The sequence below is a fragment of the Podarcis tiliguerta genome (assembly GCF_965153285.1).
Source record: "Podarcis tiliguerta genome assembly, chromosome: 7".
NCBI lineage: Eukaryota > Metazoa > Chordata > Lepidosauria > Squamata > Lacertidae > Podarcis > Podarcis tiliguerta.
This window is the reverse complement of record NC_139540.1, coordinates 52,920,461-52,938,206: the sequence shown is the minus strand read 5'-3', so window position 1 is coordinate 52,938,206 and position 17,746 is coordinate 52,920,461.

The following is a 17,746-nucleotide window of genomic DNA, read 5'->3' as shown; positions in this document are numbered from 1 at the left end:
CAGATCAACAATTGTGCATTTTATCTTTCCACAGAAGGCTAGTTCTAACACACACTTGCAACCTCCCTCCACCCAGGCAAGCACAAGGACACACTCAAGCTAAGCAAAAATACCAGCCGGGAGTGCAAAGCATGGATGTGTGCAGCCTGGGAAGAGTCTCAAGGGCCAGGCAGAGAGGCCACATTTGGCTCCCAGGCTTGAGGTTCCTCATTGAGGGTTAAGACCAAGACTTCACATTCAGCCAAGATGCTCTCCAGCAACCAGTGCAAAGGGTACAATACTGCTAGAGCAGTATTTCAGGAAAGACCCAGATTGAGGGCAGACATGGATGGAAGACAGCCATAGCCACTCTACTTTGCAGTACGCGTTTTCCACCTTCCCTTGCTTAATTTATTTATTTAATAGAAAATTATTTATCTATCATTTCCATCTTCAATGTTTTCCCTTGTGAGTTCTAAGCACGCACAACATAGGGACAGATAATAGGCTCATGCAGCTTATCTAATCATCTGCGTTATTGTCTCCCAGTTTGGGGCTAATATGCTGGTGCTGGTGTGCTATAATTCAGTGCTGCGCTACACCACATCCTTTGCTCTCAGTATGGGAGAGGCAGTAGTCGACATGGGGAACAGCTTTCCCCTCAGTTCTTTGCCCGCCTCATTGAAGCTTTTGGTGGCTGACACATTGGTGTATCCAAAGTGTTCTGTTGGTGGATCTAACATGACAGTGGTATATCTTTTTTTTTTAATGTTATTGCAATTATAGTGAGTCACTTTGAGCTCAACACATGCTGTTGGAAAAGCGGGAATATAAATATTAAATCAAATCAAATATCTGACATTCTGTTGGCATATTCCGGCTTCCACCAAATTCTGTATGTCCCCCAGTTGGTGTTTCCTCAGTGTGAGATTGAGCTCTTTAAAGTACTTATATCCTATGTTCCTGATTAAATGTAGGACTACCTAAGAGGCCTTATACAATGAAATATACTCAGAGTCGCAAAGTGATTTCATGCTCTTTATTCAGCTCATAGTGGTGAGGAGGAATGAATGAAAGTCCCCTCAAAGTATCTGCTTTATATACATTATTTACACAATGGGCTGCACAGGATTGGCTAATTCTGGAATTCTACTGTAAGCCAATCAGGTTGTGGATTCACTTCTATCTGGAGCATGATTGGGTGGTTCCTGACAACCAAGCATACTGCTGCATTGTTCTAGGACCAATCAGACTGCTGCATTCTGAATCCTATTGTTCTAGGACCAATCAGACTGCTGCAATTTGGATCCTATTCAACTCAGTACATAACATACAACAAATTAAAAAGACCATCATAGAAATGATGCAGAACCTATGGACTTAACAAAGGAAGGTAGGGTTAAAAATTGAGTCTTTTAGGCAATATTATCAAGTTAGCAAGCTGATTCCTGCTAAAGATTTTCTCAAGGTTAGGAAAGGAAGCTATTTCATCTGGTGGAATAAATCGGCTTTTTGTTCTCAGTTTACAGTGCATGTAATGACATCTTTAACTGGAGCGAAGACTTCTTTGCCACTGAAGAGTTTAATATCTAAGATGAAATTAAATGCCTACCCTGAACAGTAAAGAAAATAGATACTTTCATGTGATTACATAATAATTTACCCAAATGCATGCACTCCTAAATATAAGCTGTTGCTGTACAGCTGAGGAGAAATTCAATTTGATTTCTTCTCCAGCACCACATGCTAATTTTCCAGAAAAAAATTAAATTATTCTCACTTATGAGGCTATAAATGAATTTGCCTAGCTTATTGCTGTCACCCATTCATTTATCATTATTCAGATTGCTTTCCACTCGCAGATAGGGTTGGCCTGACATACTGCTTTTGGAGACCAGCCGGTATGAATGATTCAAGTGTAGCATTAAAAAACTTTTAATCGAGATTTTCCTGTGCACATAGAAAGGAGCAACTGCAGCTACAGAAACGAGTGTGTGCTTCTCTCACCTCCACCAACATGTGGAGTGACATGTAGAACAGTTTGCTGTGTTTCAGGCAGCACTCCATGTCACGGTCCAGTCTACAGGCGATCAAAGTCCTGGCTGAGGACGTCAGGACCAGGGGCAAGATGGTGGGGTAGGAACAGGGACGAGAGTCCAGAAGCCAGGAGTCTGAGGGTCAGGAAGCAAGGAGTCAAGAAGTCAAGGGTCCAAGGATCAAGAAGCAGGGAGTCACGAAGTCAAGGGTCCGAGGATCAAGAAGCCGGGGTCCAAGGATCAGGAAACAAGAAGCCAAACACAGCAAGGCAAGAAGCGTGTTGCTGTGGCAAAGAGCCGAAGGGAAATGCTGACCTTATATCCCTTCCCGGCTCTTGCCACCAGGTGTAGTGAGTTACCAAGCAGCCTCACCTGTGCGGCCGCACCTTGCCTCTTCAGATCAAACTGAGGAAGGCCCCAGTCCTGTGAAGCCCTACTGGTCACAGGGCCTGGCTCCTGCACGCACTCCTGACACTCCACACATTATATTGCTATGTGCACCCCAGTCTCCAAGCAACAAGAAACTGTGGGGTTCCAGCATAAGCCTTGGGTTTGATTTCCATGGAATGAAGGTAAGTGGAGACTGTGTTGTCTTTGTGATATATAATTTTATATACACGCAAACACACACAGGCTGAACATCAGGTGGAAGGGCTCACACCATTAACACCCCAACAGTTTTTGCTTCCGTATTAGGTTCCCAGGGAGCAGGGGTTTTTTCCCCAGCCGGAACTCAGTTCTGACACCTCTCAGGTGGGCACCATTGCCATTTTAAGAGAACAAGGGAGGCATTCATGGTGAATTCCGGCACCTCTTTTTCTAGAAAAAATAGCACTGCCAGGGAGGTCTCCAAAGCCATAGCTTTGGACTCAACACAGGAAGCAAGTCTAACTGCTGTGGTCTTCTAGCTCTGGACTGATTTTTGGTAGGGCCAAAGCTGCAAGTGGGAAGGGTGGTCCCTTACCCTTCTCTCTCCCCCTTTCTCTGTCTCCATCACCGCCATCTTTCTCCCTCTCCCTCTTTCACCCTGACAGACAAGTTGCCAGCAGAGGGACACACCACTCTTTCTCATCTGAACTGATTGTATGCTGAGGGCTGCATAAAATTAGGCCAAGTGCCATATTTAGCACGAGGGCCGCAGGTCGCCCACCCCTGTTGTAAACATGAGATACACACAGCAGAGAGCCATGTCTTGTTGTAGTTCCCTGTTGGGTGTTCAACATTGAACTCCTTGGAGGAACGGTGGGATTTAAAGGTAATAAGTAAATAAATGGCAGATCAAAGGAGATGTCGTGAGATATGTGGGCTGCAAGCCAATTAGACCGATTATGGTTGAACTAGTCCCTTAGATTGTGCCAATTATGCCACAGGTAGCTGTTATTGCAAGCCTTTTTTTTATTTAAAAAAACCCACCTTACCTTACTTTCTCCTTTCTGATATAGCCTGTTCTTCACAGGCAGGCAGGCAGGCTGATTTTCCCAGTAAAACAGAAGGCTTGTAAAGAACACACATTTCTCATTTATGCTTCTCTGTTGGATACACCTGATTAAAAATGAATTTTTCTTCAACCAATATGGTTTATGGACTTTGGATTGAGCTAATTCTATTTGTTGTTGTTTTGTGTTTAAAATGCCTGCACCCCGCCATCTGAGATATGAATTAGATGAGCAGTTATTATAAATATTGGGCATGGATTTATGGACAGTTTAGTAAATTTCTGACCAGGGCAGTCAGATAATGAAAACATGTCCCCAGGTGTGCCATAAACAGCCTGCAAAAATATAATATGAAAGGGGTTTTGTATCCATTTCCATAAAAAGACCAATTTGAATTTTATAGCGATCTGCATAATTCTGTCCAACTGGCTCTATGCATTCCAATTCTTTTTCTAACAAAGCAGTGAATATGTTCAGTAGGGTGAACAGTTCAATATATTTAGCAAGTGGGATTTAAGCTGTCTATAAAAATCTATTTTATTTCAGAGGGTTCTGGGTGTCCTCTTTTATTTAAATTGCTGCTGTGCTAATCAGGCCACGTTACTTCGGATCAAACATTTTTCATCCTTATGCAAACTAGTATTGATAAATTAAAATGATAAATTAAAAATATTTGTTTTAATTAATAGGGATTCCTGGAAATATGGAAATAGGCTAGAGAATGTGAGGCAATTTTTCCGGCCATATTGTCTAGAGACCACTGATGATGATACTTCAATTTATTTGATTGAGAAAAAAAAAAAAAAGAAAAAAGTAAGAGTCAAAGGTAAAGCATAAAAACAAAAAATAGTACAACACAATTATTACAATGGCCCATGAACAGACTCGGCAAAACAGCAAGTTTTTATCAGCACAAAACATCTGTCAAATGCCCAGGGGAGAAGATACACGTTTTTACTTGGCACTGAAAGGTGGTTAATGATGGTGCCAGGCAGACCTCACTAGGGAGAGCATTCCACAAGCAGGAGTCCCTTGTCACTACTCTCTGAACCTCCCTCAGAGGCAGGTGGAGAAGGGCTTCATATGAAGACTATAGGGTCTGGTAGGTTCATACTGGGAGAGGTGCTCTGAGCTATGGAAGCACCCGTGTAACGCATGACAACAATGTCACAGGAGAGCTGGTAAGTGTGGGTGGGGACAATGTGTTTCATATAAGCTCCCTCATTTTCCAAAGAAACTCCATCCACATGACAGCATGAAACAGTGCATCCTTCCTCAGTATGGTGCCCTCCGATGTTTTGGGCTACACTTCCCATCATCCCTGTTCACAGCTGTTTTGGAAGTTGTAGCCCCAAACTTCCGGAGGGTACCATATTCAGGAAGGTTGAAATAGTGTCCTGGGGGGACCCAGGGTTGGTGCTGTGAAAATGCTGACACTCATTGGACATTCTGCTTACGCTGTATATGCCACCAATGGAGCCGATGCTTTTTAAATATATATTTAAAACACTTTAAAGCTTTGGGTATTTAAAATAATCTGCCATGCCACAATTTGGAAGTTCAAAAGCTTACAGTTCCTTGAACAAGGTTTGGGAGAAAACTTAGGCAGGATAACGCTCAGTGCAATACATTTCATCTATTCAATTCAATATTCGAAATTAACATTGGCACGGCTTGTTTAGCTGCCTTTTGATGTTTGAATTGGGGCGTGTAATGCTTTCAGTTGAAAAATCCTGATATATAATATTAATGAAGTGGGCCAGAAGTCAGTAAGGTAAATGCTGAACTTCAGGTAGTCCTGTTGATTTCTGGTTTAAAAATAGTTGATACAAAGGGGCATTGCCCTGAATAAGTAGTAATATGCAGGGTTTTATGGCATGGATTGTGGCGATCCACTTCTTGGCATCTTCAGGTAAGAGTAGGAAAAACCTCTACGTGAAAACCTGGAGGATTGCTGCTGGTCAGATAATGCTTTGTCAGATGAACCCAATGGCCTGAGTTACTCTCAGCCAATTTGCAAGGTTCTTATAACTTTATATTTAACCTTTGTATAACTTTATATATAACCCAGCATATCTACAGTACAGTTCTAAACATGTCTACTCAGTTCTAAATAAGCTATCAGCATGATTCATTTGTCTCCCCTTAGTGATTTTATTTTCAAAACACCGTCTTGCTAACTGTGAATTCCTGCATTATATTCCTGCAGGCAGTTTATAGTTTTTATTAAAAGGACTCTTCATCGTCGGATAGGTTTGCAATTGTGTGTTCCTCCCCTTTGGAAAGAGTTGGTGCTCGGCTGTGCAGTACAGCCCCCCGAAGAAATGGCTTGTTCTGCATTCAGCTTTGGCAGTCTATCAGGTCTTGTCTGATTTACTTAGCTTGTTGGCCTCTATGAAGTAGCCCAGTCCCAGAGATGCAGTATGACTCTGAGGAAGTGACAAGGGAGTAAGTCATTTTTACACACAACAAATGATCCACTCAGTTTGTAGAGCAGACGACATACCTGAGTTTCCCCTAAATGCCTCCTTGAGGTTTGCAAACAGGCCAGAGATGAAAATACATCTGCCCTTGAGTTACGTGGGTTCATGCTGCCCACATTGTTGGAAAACTTCTGGAAGTTACAGAGTGGAATCAGAGTTGAAAGAGAACTCAGAGGTCACCTCATCCACTTCCTGCTCATGTAGAATAGCCACTCCAAAGAATCAGTGATTTGAAAGGGACTAACTAGGGACCAGTAGTATAATTAGATTTTAGTGTAAAATATGTATTGCATTTAAAAGAATAACCCTGAAACAAATGTCATTTTCTCTTTTTAGGTACAAATAATGAAGTATATATACAGTGGTACCTCGCAAGACGAATGCCTCACAAGACGAAAAACTCACAAACGAAAGAGTTTTTTGTTTTTTGAGTTGCTTCGCAACGTCTTGCGCCTTTTTCTTAAAACCATCAATGCATTCCTATGGGAAACCGTCAATGCATTTCCTATGGGAAACCGTGCTTCGCAAGACGAAAAATTCACAAGACGAAAAAACTCGCAGAACGAATTAATTTCGTCTTGCGAGGCACCACTGTAATGTGATTCCCTGTCCCAATGCAAGATATGATGACAAAACCATTAAAACAAGTGTGTGTGTGTGTGTGTCCCCTCAGAGATGCCACAGATGTGGCTGGTTTTAAGAACACTGCTAATATGGAATCATTATATCTTCTGCTTTGGTTTTATGGCATGGATTGTGGTGATCCTCTTCCTGCTGACTAAACCCTGTTACCTCTTCAGCTTCTGACGCCTCCTCCTCCCAGTCTGCTCCATCTTCTCCCTCTGAACGCTCATTGTCCTCCCACAACCAATCCCCAGGCTCTGAGCCTTCTTCCTGGGGGTTCCTTTGGGGGGTTCCCCAGCTGGTGCTTCCCACCACCCCTTTGCATCCAGCCAGTCCATGACAGCATGGGTGCCCCCCTTTTTTGCAGGTCCCCTGTAGCACAATGGAAGAACACTTGTATTCCATGCAAAAGACCCCAGGTTCAAACTTTGGCATTTCCTGTTAGTACTGTGGAAGACTCCTGTCTAAAACTCTGGAGAGTTGCTGAGTAGACCGGGGTCACCGACATAGCCCCTGCAGGTCCCTTCTGTCCATCACTTCCCCTGCTGAAATTGGGCTTGTAAGAAGCATTGTATTGTAGTCAATAGAATAGGTTGTGGTATGTGTCTGGTGCGCACAACACTTTCCCATGTTTGCAAGTGTGCCCACAGGCCCCAAAGAGCTTGGTAACTCCTGCTGGCTTTAGATGTTACAGACCTTGATGGCCCAGTGGTCTGACTCAGTCTAAGGCAGCTTACTGTGTTATCTCACATTTCTTTCCCCTATCTGGGGAAACCCAGCACCAAACTCCTGCACTTTTCTCAAATCCTTTCCAGCCATATTTCCAAGTTGGTGGTGCTACAAGAACCCATGCCACCTGCAACTTCTCCACTAACTTTTACCAACTTTCTTGCATTCTCAAGTGGGGCAAGGCCCGGGACTGATATGGTGATGTGGTAATAAATACGCTGTGTTTGTCCTTAACGTGATTTGCTTTAGGGCAACACGACTGGTCATGAAGAACAGAGCAATTTGCTCAAGGAGTTTTGTACCAGAACACTTGCTGCTGCTTTGGTTAACTGCTCTGATCAGTTATAAAAAATTCAGAGTACTGAAGTACTTTTGAAGCTTAGCTTTCATGTAATTTATAGTGGCTTCAACTTCATGTATAGTTCAACTCAGTCAGAGTTGGTCTTGATCCAAGACATGCTGTGCCAGAAAAATAATGTAAAAGAACTGCTGTGGGTGTCAGGTCCATTTGTGCTCTGTAGCTGCAGTTGTCCTTTACATTAAAGCACTCGCTTCAAAAGATGGCCAGTGGAACTGTGCAGTTGCCTTTGTAAAGCTAAGTAGGTGACTAGCTTTAGCCTCCAGTGCAGGAACCAGCATGAAACCAGAGGCTGAAACTTGGTCACAGCTGGGGTGCCATGGCAGAAGTTCCTGCCAGAGGACATGAAATCATGCTCTATCAACCCAGCATCCAAAGGTAGATGCTCTATATCCCTACTTTGGACTACAACTTATATATTGCATTTTATTCTCTTGTCCTTTTCTTCAAATGTGGTGTTTTCCTGACATGGAGGCTGCAACTTCTGCTAAGCGTGCAATCTAATGCTGTTCAGTTGCGTGCAATCTAATGCTGCTCGGCTCAAAAAATGTTGTTTGTGAAGTACTAAAAGAGTGTCCCCATTGATTGATAGGCAGTTGTGACCATCTGGGGCTGAGGCATAAGGGAAATAAAATATTTTGCAACTGGCTGAAGTTACTTCTGGATGCAGAATTATGGTTTTACGCTGCGTAGCTTTATGGCTTTTATTCCCTTCCATAATTCACTTTTGACTCTTGTGATATGCTTCAGGAAGTCTCCTGGCTATATGTATGCTTTTCCTGTGGCCTTCTAAGCCTGCTTGCTCGAGTGACTTGATTTAAATCAATGCTGTTTAAATCACCAAGGGGAAAAAAGAGACCAATTTAAATCACCGATGCACATCAAATTTCCCATTTTGAAATTAATATATCTCCTGAACAAGAATGCAATACTAACTGGTTGCTCTAACAATTCAAACATAGTGTTATGCACCTAACTAGAACATTTACTCAAACTAGAAGCATAATCCTAGATTTCGTCATTCCACTCATGTGTACTGCAGAAGTATTTCTGTCTTTTATTGACAAGAAACAGATTTCTGTGTTGGCTTTTTCTGGGCTATCCATACACTCCCATCTACTCTGCATCCCTCTGGTTTGGGAAGTGGTGCTCACAAGACATTAGCCAAAAATCATATTTATCCTGAATCTATCCTGTCATTTCTTATGAAACACTGCATTTTGATCCATTTTCTCCCAAGCCAGTTTCTATGCAAATTGAGAAAAAGAATGACTTAGCTGTATTTTAAGTTATTAATGTGTACACAGCACTGTGTGCATGCAAGGATAGTAAGCAGGCGAGATTACTTGCTTGAAAACTGCAGCTGCAGTCTCATACCTGTTTTCTTTTGAAGTAAATCTCATTAAACAAAAGCTGGGCTAGTTTTTGAGCAATCATGCATGTGATCAGGCTGTGTCTAGAACTTTGATAAAGAATGATAGTAATCGTGTTTTTCATAAGAGTACACATTCATGGTGTTTTGTTAGAATACCTACAAATAATTCCTAATTTGAAAACTGAACACACTTCAGAGCTTAAGCAGTTGTATTCTTCTACTTTTCCCTCCACCTGTTAGGCTTCATGGATGACCTTGGTGATATATTGAGAAGATTTTATTCATACCTGGGCCTTGACTGGCCTGTTGCAGTTTGGACACATTTTCCTCTCTCCAATCAAATATGCTAGAAATTGTGGATATATTTCTACTCAATAGCATGTGGCATGCTGTTCTATATGTATTCTCCAAAGCATGTGGCAAGGTTCTATGACTTCCAAACTGCACATCTGTCATGTTTTAAGCAGGACACCCCAGAATTACAAATGCTGCCCTGGCTTCTGACCCCAATCCTGGATTTTGGCTCCTGTGCTGACTGCACTGGATTGTGGGACCAAAGGACATGCATTTTTGGGTCCTGTGCTGTTGCACAAGCCAGCTGGATTGTACCAGAGTGCAGAACCAAAAGATGTGCCAACTTGCCTTGTCTTAGCCCTTCCCCAACTCTTCTTCATCCTTCTGTTGTGGTTTTCCAGTCAACTTACTTCTGGAAACTGAGGCAGCACTTCCGGAAGTGCCGTTGGCTTCTGGAAGTATGGTGGTGGCGGCGGAGACTGCGGCTGTGGTGACTGTGGTGGCAGAGGTGGTGGGCAAAGGTGGGAGGAAGCTGAGGGGGAAGGGCCAGAGTAAGAGGGAGGCAGGGCCAGAATGAGAGGGGGATCAGCCTCCGTCAAGGTCATGTCCCAATTTCCTCACTCTGATATTGGGTGGTATGGATTTCAGCCATTTGGAGCCATTCCCTCTGCACGCACCTTCTGCGCCACACCTACCCACTCTTTATGACAGTTTACCCATCAGCTCTCCCAAAAAGCCAGACAACCGTTCTAAATCAACAGTCTATCTTTTAGATGGGTATTTCGATAATAATTACCTTTTGGAAGCTTACAACTCTAATTCTATGGCGCTATCAGAGAGGTGATGATCACCAATAGAGGCTGGTCCATTAGGTCCAAGGAGGCGTTGCCCTACCAAGCTCAGCCAAGTCCCCCTGCTTTCTTACGATGAGTCTAGAGGGCAGCCCTGGCTGCCTGCTTCTTTCTCCTTAGTCCCAGTTTTGTCCTTGTAAAACTCAGGAGGAAGGAGGATGAGGATAAATCTAGACTCAGTTGACTACATGTGTCAGTTGGGTCTGGCTCCACCTACTGTTGGCTTCCTTGCCTTCCACCCTACCTGTTGCAATGGACACCAGCCATCACTGAATTATAGTACATCACCTTGGGATTGCCTAGAAATTAGTTGATTCAGCCCTAGCCAGAGGGGTGGTTTGTAGTCCTTTAACTTTGCAGAGGAGGAGGGGTTTTGTTGTACCTTTTTCTCCTAACCATGTTTGCAACTCAGGGAGAAAGAAGGGAAATGAAAAGCAGAGGGATGCTATGACTGTGGACCAGAAAATTAATCTTCTGTTTTCATTTCTGCTATACTGAATCCGGTAAAAGCAGTATCTGATGGTCCAAGCAGCATGTTTACCACTCTGTGACAGCAGCTTAAAGAAGATATATTTTCTCTGCAACACAAAAATAATGAAAACACTGAATATTAATGTGAGGCTAAATTTTTATTAATAGGGTTGGCTCAATTTTTTTTTTTTTGGTTGATTGATCAACTGGCTTGTATCCAGTTAATCAATTAATGATTAATTGATTACATTTTGAAAATATTTGAATATTATTTCTTATATTCTATTATGCTGAATCTCAGAATGGGAAGGGCAAGAACATATATGTACACTGAGCATTGCTGGGAATGAACTAATTTAATGAGGTTAAGAGAATTAGTTCAAAGATATCTAAGGTACACCTGAAAGTAGTTCCCATAATTGACAGTGAACTGAAAGTGAATGAAGTTGGCTTTAAGGTAGAACTTGGAGTCATTTCCAGTTCAAATTCAAGTTCATTCTCTTACATGTTTTCATTATCATCACCATTCATCATCATCATCATCATCATCATCAACAACAACATCATCATCATTATTATTTAGACACTTCGGGTCTTTAAGTTTAGAACTAATTTAGTTAGGCTATGGCTTATCAATATACCACTTTCTGGGCCAAATACCTCCAAAGCAGTGAACAGCATATTAATATTAAAAAGCCCCCCAAACAAGACAAAAGTAATTTCAAAAGAAGATAAAATAGTACAATCACAAAATGTTCACCAATCACACTGGATGTGCATATGTGGGCTGCATGCATGCTGTCACCACAGATGCAGCTCTCCATCGTTGCATCTCTCATCTGGAAACCAGGTTAATTCATGCACATTGACTTCTCCAGTCTCTCATCCACAACCTCTCACCCTCATTAGATCCTGGAGGACAATGACCCAAAGGGGTGACTCCTCTTTTTGTGATACAGGGCAACACACCACCTGGGCTGGCTCACTACCAACAGTTGCCTCCAAAGAAATAGGCTTCTCCCTGGAATCTAGCTACATCTATGCCAAATTTTTTGCTTTTCATGGGTAGGGCTTGCTGGCTGCCCTGTCTGGCTTCTCCAACAGTCTGCTGTTCTGCAGGTGCAGCAGAAATAAGCTGGGGAGGACAAAGTGTGTATTCACCATCACCACCACCCTTAGCCAACATGGGTCTGCTAATTCTACCTGCCTCCTTTCTGAGACAGTGGCAACAGGCAAATGGGTGTTGTTCAGGCAACAATGCAGAAGATCTTCAGGCCTTTTATCGTAAGGTTGCCAGACATCCCCATTTCCCGGGGACAGTCCCTGGATTTACAAATCAGTCCCCATACAAAATCTATTGAAGTTGAAAAGTGTCCCCGGATTCATTGAAAAAAATCTGGTAACCTTATTTTATAGGTAACCAAGCCGTTTTGATTCAAATTTCATTTAAAAAATATGCAGGAAGATGTGGCGACTAGAAAGAAAGTGTTGTCCTATTAAAAACACCCTGGGATTACCTGTATGCGTTAGAAGGCTGCATATTCAGTATAGCAATAGCAGGCTTGTGATTTTTGCCACAACCTGAGGTTTTTTCTGTTTGTGTAAACAAGTGTGATAAGAAATCTTACTTGCCCTATTGCTTGGGTAAGAGCTGTTGGAAGACGAAAATAATAATGCTTTGTGCTAAACAGAAACCCTGGGAAATTGCTCTGGCACTGTGAGATAAAAGAATAAGTGTTTTCCCAGGGAAGCTGACTAGCCTGGCTTTCCTCTGAAAGGATTTGCTGTCCAGTATATTGTGTGTTAAGTGAAAACAACCACCAGCAATGTTAGTCTCTCACAATGAAGCCTGTAGGCTCATCCCTGCGTGTGTGTGTTTGATTATGGGGCGAACGGAAAGAGTAAACAATGAATAGCTGTCAGAATATCCGCATTCAGTCGTTGGCCACCTTATTCCTTGGTAATAAGCGATGCTGGCATTACAGCTTCTGATGGCTCCCAGCACATGATTCTCCACACAACTAAGTACGGTACTGAGGAAGTTTGTATTGATTTTTCTTTCTCTGCCCTGGAAGCATCATTGGGTGATTATGGCTTCTTTATTTCTTTACACCTGCAGCCAGGCAACAGCAAAACCAATGGCGGCATGCTAAAGCAAGAACATAAAAATCTCCCTTGGTGCTGTGTCCTTTCTGAAAACCTCTCCGGGTGTCATTCAAACATTTCTGCAGCACAGTACGGAAGGGGTTCTGCGTTCCTGCTGCACTACCTTATTCAATGAAAGCTGTCTGTCTGGATCTGTGGTACAGAAGCTAGCCTGGTTTGGGGCCAGATTTCCCAATTTCTCCCCCCGCAGCTGGGAAGGTTGTAACTGAGAACCTCAGTGTAAGGATATCAGGGGGTTACTCGAGAGCAATCAGGCAAATGCCTCCCTGGTTGGCTGTAAAGCCTCGTTATTTGTGCCAAAAAAACCTTCACCATGCAGAGTGCCACTATTCCGTGGCTCGCTCATTCACTGGCAGAATCTGTGAGTGGGCGGTCCTTAAACGTTCCCCAGCAGAGTAATTTCTTGATGCCCAGTCTGCACTTCTCCTCTCTGCGCGGAAGCCTACTGCGCAGGGAGGGCTTGGGCAACGGAGGACCTCTCTCCTCCCCGCTTTGCTCAGGCAAGGTGTCCTGGCACCACCTCGCCTCCTCCGAGCCCTGAAGCTCCTCTCCACTGGAGGCGTGGTTACTCTTCTCCGTTGAGGAGGTGCTGCTTCCCACGATCTTTGGGGTCTCTCTGTAATTCATTCAGCTTTCCCCCTCTCGCCCCTGAGCCGATGGCAGTTCCCTGACACTCAGCCTCACTGTTGTTTTATTCATGCCCATGGCTTCTTCTCCAAAATCTCCAGGATGCCCAACGAAGCACGTGAAACAAAAGCTTAGGTGCCCAGGCCAGGACAAGAAAGTTGCAGAGTGTAAGTGTAGACCTTTACTCGCAGCATTTTGTCGTAATAATGGGTGGAGCCCCTAGAACACATTTGTGGTTGTGCTGGAGGAGGAGAGCAAGTAGAAATTATTGCACGGATGGAACGCTCACATAGCATTATGTTGAATGCAGTCTGCAGTATTTTCATGTGCGTTCCTTCAAAGCTCATTTTCGGTGGTGAAAAATTGCAGCAGATTAATGTTTAACACCCTCCTCCTTGATTCCAAAATTTAATTATGATTTTTAATGCACCACCAAGAGCTTGGGGTTATTTTCTGCTATTAACATAACCAGCAGCAATGAACCCTTAATGATGGCAGGGCCTTTTATCTTCACACTTCTAAAAATAACAGTACACTGTTCTGTCTCTTAAAAAGGGAAAAAATCATCTGGTTTATTAATTGACGGCTTGGATTTATCTGTCCTATTCCTAGCTGTTTTGATGGACAAATTCCTGAGGAAGTTAATAAATCCTACCTGTACATAACAATAGCGATAATACAATGAAAGTTGGGTGGGTGTGGGTGTCAGGCACAAATTAGCTAAGCTATGGTGATGGCAGTACTTGAATTCTATTCATTAGATTAAGGTTCCTCTTCCCCAAAGACACTTGTCTGAGCAAAGATGATGTTTCAGCTGCAACTGAGGGCTTCTATTTAGCCAAAAGGACTTCTAGATAGCTCCATGTTGAGTAGTGTGCAGTTGCTGTGTAAAAGGCAAATCTCGTCAGGCATGATTAGGAAGGGAACAGGAAATGACATTGTCATTATCATAATGCCATTAGTGTAGTGTTCTGGTTGCCTCATCTCAAAAAGGATACTGTCAATTGGATTGATTAAGGGGGTCGAGTAAGCTGTAAAGAAAGGTCATTTGGGTCTTTTTAGTTTAGAAATAAGGAGAAGGAGAAGGGAAATTTTGCAGGGTGTGTGTCATACAAGTCTATGTTCCTGGCTAAAGGGAACTGCTCTGTCATGGTGCCTGTGACTTCCCCCCCCCAGGATTAGTATTCATGCTGGAAAAGGCTTATCAGTGTGCAAAGTAAGTGTTAGTCACACATCCTTGCTAACAATCTCATATCATTCAGGGCCTTCTTTCCCACATCATGCAGATGTAACCCTGTGTTTGTGGCTAAGTGTACTTTCAACTAAGAACTGCAGTCAATCAGGCAAATGTCCCCATATAACACAGATGTAAATGGAAATGTGTTTGTTGTTATCTGCTTTACATATTTGGCAAGGTGGCTCTTTATTTTTTTTATTATGCTTGCATTTCATTTCAGCGTTTCATTGCTGTTGACATTAATGGGAAAACAATATCAGTGTTTTATATACCGTATTGGCCCGAATATAAGCCGCACCCGAATATAAGCTGCATCTTTAAAATTGGAGGGGGGGGGGGAAATACCCGAATATAAGCCACTCCATTCCTCGCTGCTCCTGGCTGCATACTTGGGGGGAGGGGGAGCTGTGTTGTGTTGTTGGCATCGGCCTTTCCCCTTCCTCACTCTCTCCCTTCCTGGCCTTGGGGGAGAGGATGGGGGACTACGCATGGGGCAGGCACCACTTTGCCGCACTCCTGGCACGGTTGCCCTGCACTCCTGGCTGCATACCGTAAGGTTGCGAATATAAGCCGCACTTTAACTTTTCACGGTCAGAATTTGGGGGGAAAGTGAGGCTTATATTCAGGCCAATACGGTAATTAACCTAAACCACCTAAGCCTGGTGGCAACCAAAAGTCTTCTTCAAATGTTTTGAGGTTGATCTAGAAAGAGGCTGCTGAATCTCCGCTAGAAGAAAATTTCCCAGGAATGAGCCAAGAACAGTGAAGGCTCCGTTTTGTGTTGATGTCAGATGAGCCACACCAACTTGGGGGAATGTGTTGGGACTGTCTTTTGTTTCAGGCAGAAAAATATCTTGAGCTCGCCCTGTTTAACAGGACATTAATCCTTGCTTTAAACATTGGCTCATGCTTTTTACTTGGGACACCTGCATAATTCATAAAGTAAGAAGTGGGAACTCAGTAGGGAGAATCTAGTGTGAAATAACAATGTTGCTGGACTCCTTGTAGACGATTTTTTTTGCTATCTTTTACTGCTGCTGATGTGATGTGGAAGGAGATGACCACAGGCTGAGTGCAGATCCATTTTGTTTTCATAATGTAAGACTTGACCCTTAAAGAGCTGCTATCTTTTTCCAGGGAAGCTGATTGAATAAGTAGGCCTCAGGAGAGGGTGTCTTCCTCTTGCAATAGCTGTAGCAATATTTAGTGCCTTCTTCCTTCCTATTGCTTTGAATTCCACTTACATTACTCCAAATATTTTTCCCCCTTTGCATTTCAAACTTCAATGATACTTTTCATTGCCTTGAGCTCGCTGTGTGAACAGATGCCATTACAGTGCTTTTAATTAAAACCTTAACTGCTACATCAGAAATTTATTCATATCCTAGCTTGCTGGCAGATTGACATCAGAAAGAATGGCCACCGATGAATGTTTTTGTATTCTGTGAACTGTGACTGCATAGCTAGTGACTAATTAAAGGACTGGAGCTTTAACTGCTATTGGTATCTGCTGAACAAGCAGAGTGTAGCCATTACTCCAAGAGAGGCATTCTGGTTCTTTTCGTAAGCAATAAATTACATCCAGGTTGTCCAACTGCAACTCTAAACTTGGATGCTGTGATCCAAATGATAGAACATTCTTCTGAAATGTAGACAATAGCATGGGTCATTATGTTAGGGTGGAATTAATAGTAGTAGTCTCTGTAATTGTATAACTGTTCTATAACTGTGTAAGGCTGAGGTGGGGAACTTTTTGTTGTTCCCTTTGGGGAGCTGCATGATGGCAGTGGGTGGAGCCAGAACTGGAAGGGGGCGGGGCACCCATTCCCCGTCCCCCTCCCTCTCTGTGCCATTTCCTCTACCCTCCTTGCAAATTTCACGGAAGGCCACATGAAATTCAGCCACAGGTTGCCAACCCCTTGTGTACTGGGGTGACCATCAGTATGTCAGTGCATGATTAAGTGTGGTATAAAATAATTTCTCTGTAGTTTCTTGCAGTTGCAAATCAGGCTGGAGTAACTCAGGGGTTGATATAGCAGAAGGCTAAATAAGTCTGCCTCCCCATTCAGTTGCATACATTGCCATGAAAACTTTTAAGCAGCTTCTGCATAGAACCTGCACCCCCACCCTGGCAATGTATGAGGATCTGGCTGGAGTTCATGATTTACTGACGATGGTAAGCACATGTTGTATTACTGAAGAGCACTGCCTGTCTAAATCCGCTCACATTTATTTCTTTGTGCAACTCAACCCTTTTAATCTAAAAAATTAAAATAAAATAAAAATAAGAAATCCACAGCGTCTTTGATCAATAAGGCAGGCACATATCTCTCTGCATTGTATAAAATGGATTAAAATGTTCTGTGATTAAATTTGTGCCACAGAGTAGGAGAGTACTGTGATGCATGAATGTTTGGAGAAGAATGGAAGGGAATATTATAATTTGATAATAATTCCTTTCTATGCAGCTCCAGCTGCATAGTTGTAATCTCCTTTGCAGGGCTTTAAAACCATCCATTTCGCTTCCGCTTTAGAATGCTTTTGTATTTTTATATAAAAATGGAAATAAGGTTGGGCTGTATCTAGAAAGGTATGAGCATCACTCTGTTGATATAGAGTGTGTGTGTGGCTTTTTCCTGCCCCTCCTCCCCAGTAACCCCCCCACAAACACTTGTGTGGGTTGGGGGGACACTCTCAGGGGTGACCCATCCCATTTTGCTACCTGTGCGGCCCCCTGCCACTTCTGCCAGTGGCAGAATGCCCTCTTTCATTGAAACTTGGCAAGTGTTCCACTGGTAATAGAAGTGGCCGGGTGGGTGGGATGCTGCTTCTTGTGCTTCTACTGCCTGAGGTGGCTGCTGCACCCCACCTTATGGGTGAGCCAGCTCTGCAGAACAACTAGAAGCATGTGGAATGTGCTGTGTGTAGTGGTGGAAATAGGAAAGGTACATTGCATAAGCAGAAACCCAAGCCAAAAATTATCACTATTTTTTATGCAGGATCCAAGCCAAGGATTCCATTTCTTTACCAGTGTTTATGAAAGCAAAACAAAAGAGGCTACTTCAAGTCATAGAAGCATG